We start from the raw sequence: 6,000 nt of genomic DNA, 5'->3' as shown, positions 1-6,000 counted from the left end.
TTCTTCCCAGTCTCTTCCTCTCAGGGTCTCCCTCCCTTCCATCCTGGAAGATTTGCAGCAGCCTCAGCAGAGAACAGGCCTAGATCAGGTTTCAGAATCTCTCCCACCAGAACTGGGGATTCCAAAGATGTAACTCACATACTCACATACACATATGATCCCGTTCTGATATCAACCCCTCTCTAAGCCTGTCCCCCTTTGACTACCCAGATCAAGTTAATGGATCTCATGCTCTAGGAATTTTTGCCTGAAGATATTTTTGTCTTTGAACATATTTTGTTGCATTATAATAACTTGTTTACATGTTCTGTCACCCAAATACACTGTAAGTGCCTGAGGATTTGAGTCCTTATCATCTTTGAATTTCTAGAGCCTGGTATATAGTAGGTACTCAATAGGTGATTTAATAATGAATTTGAAGATATTCTAGTGCTATTAAGAGGACAGAAAGGAAGCTTCTAGAAATTGTGAGGTCTTTCCACATGAACTTGTGAGGATAGCTCTGAGAACCTCAGGATCAGTAGCAGCTCCCTTTCTTTACCCCTGAGAGTTATAACCCAAACAGCACGGCTTGGTAAAGCGGCAGCACTTCCAATCATTGCTGTGTGAATTTTGGCCCCATGTAGTGGAGGGACCTGAGTGTCAAACACTACAAGTATTGGTGTTTTATTGTTGCTGAAACAAATTATCACAAATGTAGTGACTTAAAACAACACAAATTTATTTTCTTACAGTTCTGGAGGTCAGAAGTCAGAAGTGAGTCTTACAGGGTTACAATCAAGATGTCAATGAGGCTTAATTGCTTTTTTTTTTTTTTTTTGTATTGGTACTGGAGATTGAACCCAGAGACACTTAACCACTGAGCCACATCCCCAGCCCTTTTTATTTTTATTTATTTATTTATTTATTTATTTATTTTTTTTAAAGAGAGAGGGAGAGAGAGAGAGAGAGAGAGAGAGAGAGAGAGAGAGAGAGAGAGAGAGAGAGAGAATTTTTTTTAATATTTATTTTTTAGTTCTTGGCGGACACAACATCTTTGTTGGTATGTGGTGCTGAGGATCGAACCCGGGCCGCACGCATGCCAGGCGAGCGCGCTACCGCTTGAGCCACATCCCCAGCCCCTTTTATTTATTTTTTAGTTGTAGATGGACACAATACCTTTATTTTACTTATTTATTTTTATGTGCTGCTGAGGATGGAACCCAGTGCCTCACACCTGCAAGACAAATAAATACTCTACCAGTGAGCTACTGAGCTACAGCCCCAGTCCATGCCCCACCCACTTTTGTATTTTATTTAGAGACAGGGTCTCAAATAGTTGCTTAGGGCAACTTAGCAATTGCTAAATTGCTGAGGCTGGCTTTGAACTCTTCATCCTCCTGCTTCAGCCTTCTGAGCAACTGGGATTAAAGGTGTGCACCACCACACCAGTAGGCTTAATTGCTTTTTGAGGCCGTAGGGAAGAATCTGTTTCTTTGTTATTTTAAGTTTTTAGAGGTCTCCCACATTCCTTGGTTTGTGTCACAGCCAGCGATCCCATCACTATGACCTCTGCTTGAATCATTGCACCTCCTCTGATTCTTTCTCCTTTTCATTTATTTTTTAAAATATTTTTTAGTTATAGATGGACACAATACCTTTATTTTATTTATTTATTTTTATGTGGTGCTGAGGATTGAACCCAGGGCCTCACATGTGTTGGGCAAGTGCTCTACCACTGAGCCACAGCCCCAGCCCTCTCCTTTTCATTTATAAAGAACATTATGAATTCTTTGGACCCTGTGTGGTAGTTTGGTAAAGAATTTCTTTGTAAGAGCCTTAACTTGATCATGTCTATGAAGTCCATTTTGTTGTGTAAGGGAACATATTCACAGGTTCTGGGCTTAGGATAGGAACATCTTTGGAAGGCTATTACTCTGCCTACCACAGTGTACCTGTTCTCTTCACAATTTCAAGCCCAAGCAAACAATTAGCAGGTGAGACAGAAGAACCTTGAACAATCCTGTACTAGAGCACACATCTGAGCTATGATTACCCATTTACTGGACCACACATGAATGGCAACAAACAACTATTAGGAACTGAGAGTAACCTCCGAAAGGGATCTCAGTTCTGACTGTGGTGGTATGATGTCAGGCCATTGACTTTACTGTTATAAGGATCAATTTTCTCATGTGTAAAATGGGGATGATATTACCTCCTCCCTCTCAAAATATGGAGAGATCAAGTGATAATAATTATGTAAACCTCGTGTCCAGCTCAGATTTAAGGATCCTGGATGCAGAATGAAGGTGAATGCACTGATTTTTTGATTTGTTCTTTTTGGATATACATGACAGTAGAGTGTATATATTGTACATACATATAACTTATTGTAATTAGGAGCTCATTCTTGTGTTTGTACACGATGTGAAGTTTCACTGGTCATGTATTCATATATGAACATAGGAAAATTGTGTCTGATTCATTCTACTAATTTTCCTATTCCCATCCTACCTCCCTTCCCTTCATTCCCTTTTGTCTAATCCAATGAACTTCTATTCTTCCTTCCCCCTTTTGTGTGTGTTAGCATCTGCATATCAGAGAGAACATTTGGCCTTTGGTTTTTTGGGGATTGGAGTATTTCACTTAGCATAATAGTTTCCAGTTTCATCTATTTACTGGCAAATGCCATAATTTCATTCTTCTTTATGGCTGAGTAATATTTCATTTTTATATATATCACATTTTCTTTATCCATTCATTTGTTGAAGGACACGTAGGCTGGTTCCATAGCTTAGCTATTGTAAATTGAGCTGCTATAAACATTGATGTGGCCAGGTCACTACAGTATACTGATTTTAAGTCTTTTGGGTATATGGTGAGGAGTGGGATAACTGGATCAAATGTGGTTCCGTTCCAAGTTTTCCAAGGAGTCTTTATACTGCTTTTCAGAGTGGTTGCACGAATTTGAAACCCTACCAGCAATGTATGAGTGAAACTTTTCCTCTACATCCTCACTAATATTTATTGTTACATGTATTCTTGATAATTGCCATTCTGACTGGAATGAGGTGAAATCTCAGTGTAGTTTTAATTTGCATTTCTCTAATTGCTAGAGATGTTGAATATTTTTTTCATATATTTGTTGACTGATCATATTTTTCTTCTGTGAAGGAATGCACTTATTTTTAAGATATATATTTTTTAAAAATATTAATCAACACATAATAATTGTATATATTAACGGGATCCAGTGTGATGTTTCAGTGCATGTTTACAATGTATAATTATCAGGGTAATTGGCACATCCATCAGGTCTAACATTTATTATTTCTCTTTGCTAGGAACATCCCAAATTCTAGCTATTTTGAAATATATAATTGTCAACCATAGTTTCCTTACTTTGCTATAGAACATTAGAAATTATTCTTACCCATCTGCAATGCTGTACCTGTTAACCATCCTCTCTCCCCTCCTACCCCTTTTCCAGACTCTGGTAACCACGATTCTACCCTATTCTTCTATGAGATCAACTTTTTAAAACTCCACATATAAGTAAAAACATGCAGTATTCATGAAAGTGCTGATTTTACCAACTCATTGACAATAGACATGACACAGTCCCCATCCTCATTGATTCTGAAGGTTCAACTAAACTTCTGTTTACTCAAGACTTCTTAGGAAATGAGAGCAACAAACACTCTCTAAAGGATTCTTTCAAGAAACAATCTAAATGGGAGTTCTGTGGCATGTGAAAGTTTAAAAATCATTTTTTAAAACCTACAAAAAATGATGAATATGGAAAACTATTTTTGTTTCAAACACCAATTATTTATGAAGCTTCAGCCACTACATTGTTTGAGCCCCACTCCCTGTCAAGAGACAATCACACTCTCAGCTCACACTTGTCTCTTTCTGACAGAGACAAGTGTAAGCACAAAAGTGCTCCCTTCTACTCCCATGCCTCCTTAACTCTGATATCCTTCCTACCCCAAGCCTGGCTTGATGAGGAAGCTTCTACATCTGAATTTCCTTGTTCAGGACATTTCACAGGAATGGAATTGTATAATATGTGGTCTTTTGTGACTGGCTTTCATTTGAATAACATTTTCAAAGTTCATTCAGGTTCTACATCTGAATTTGAACTTATAACTAGAAAATAAACCCAGTGTGATGTATCTGTGGGAGTCTGATCTCCATGACTCACCCTCTGATCCATACAACTCACTTGGGATCTTACACACCTCAATTCTTTCTAATTTAGAAGACAGCTAGCAATAAAGGAACTTAGCAGTCTGTGTCACATGAAGAGGTAATGAGGTAGCAGTAGAGAAATGTAGTAAATTGTGATATAGTTAAAAATGATATCAAACTCTATGAATACCAATTTCAGTAGCTGGTATGAATACATACCAGTTTTCATTTGTTGATTCACAGATGTAATCTGTTAAATTCAAACAACAGTTATTTATAAAGCCCCAGTCACTACATTAATAATGCATTGATTATAATTGAATTGTGATAGTAAAAAATCATACAGAAACATTATCTTAAAAATAATATTACTAGTTTTTCTTTTTCTTTTCTTTCTTTCTTTCTTTTTTTTTTTTTTTTTTGAAGTACTGGGGATTGATTCTAGGGGTGCTCTACCACTGAGATACATCCTCACCTCACACCTTGACACACACTCCTTTTTTGAAACAAGTCTTGCTAAATTGTCCAGGCTGGCCTCAAACTTGTGATCCTCTTTCCTCAGCCTCCCAAGTTACTGGAATTATAGGTGTGTACTACACCTAGTAACTTATGTGATAGCAATCTTTTGTTTAGCTTACTTTATTAAAATAAATTCAGGAGCTGGGGCTGTGGCTCATAGGCAGAGTGTTCACCTAACACGTGCGAGGCCCCGGGTTCAATCCTCAGCACCACATAAAAATAAATAAATAAAATATATTGTGTCTAACTACAACTAAAAAATAAATATTAAAATAAATTCAGATTATCATTATTTTTTTTTAACAGAGTCTTGCTATGTTACTTAGGCTGTGTTCAAATGCTCCTCCTGCTTCAGCTTCCCAAGTGCTGGGAATACAGATGTGCACCACCATGCTTGGCTCAAAAGTTGTAGAATTGTTTTTTTTTTTTTTTGAGACACATTGATTTTATTAAGAGAAAGCAAGATGTACATGCTCTGAAAGATAGGTAGAGAATGGATGTTGGAGAAGAATGCTCTGGCTTCACCTTAGCAAGGTATATTTGTGTATGTAAAATCTGTAGTATAGAGACAGGCTCTGGGAGTATTTTTAGTTCTCCTTTCTGTTGGTCACTTGATATATTTATCACCTACCTACTAGGGCTTGTATGTTAGTCAGCTTTGTGTCTCTATGACCAAAATACCTAACAAGGACAACGTAGAGGAGGTAAAGTTTATTTTGATTCATGGTTCAGAAGTTTAGTACATGGTGGACCAACTCTATTGCTTTGGGCCCAAGATGAGGCAGCATATCATTGCAGAAGGGTGTGGTTGAAGAGCTCACTTCATAAGCCAGGAAGTAGAGACAGGGAAGAGGGGAAGGGGCCATAGGGAAGATTCACCTTTCCAGGACACACCCCCCAGTGACGTACTCAGCCATACCCTACCTGTCTTCAGTTATCACCTAGTCAGTCCATTCAAACTAGGATGTACTGATTAGATTACAGTTGTCATAAATCAATTATTCACCTCTGAATATTTCTACATTAACATAGGAGCTTTTGGGGGACACCTTATATCCAAATTCATAAGAGGTTGGAAAGTTGTAGATTTTTAAACCATAAACAGAAAGTCATAATAACTTGAAAATCATAAGATGAAAACGGTATTAATACACATGAATAAGAGTAGGAGATCAAAAAAACTAATTCAAGAATGAAGTGAGTTTATTAATTCTACTCATTCATTTCTTTTTTTTTAAATAATTTGTTAGTTGTCAATGGACCTTTATTTTTTTTTATATGCAGTGCTGAGAATTGAACCCAGTG

General features: G+C 37.3%; 1 long non-coding RNA gene across 1 annotated transcript in view; it reads right to left on the bottom strand.

Moving 5' to 3' along the window:
- Positions 1–940: 940 nt before the first annotated feature.
- Positions 941–6,000, bottom strand: part of LOC144377551 (uncharacterized) — a 174,439-nt gene continuing 169,379 nt past the window's right edge. The window contains exon 2 of the long non-coding RNA XR_013438546.1: positions 941–1,121. This is a non-coding gene — a long non-coding RNA (uncharacterized LOC144377551). The remainder of the gene's footprint in view (positions 1,122–6,000) is intronic.

This window comes from Ictidomys tridecemlineatus, chromosome 5, assembly GCF_052094955.1.
Source record: "Ictidomys tridecemlineatus isolate mIctTri1 chromosome 5, mIctTri1.hap1, whole genome shotgun sequence".
NCBI classification, from domain to species: domain Eukaryota; kingdom Metazoa; phylum Chordata; class Mammalia; order Rodentia; family Sciuridae; genus Ictidomys; species Ictidomys tridecemlineatus.
The sequence above is the reverse complement of the archived record's forward strand: the minus strand, read 5'-3'. Positions and strand labels throughout refer to the sequence as shown.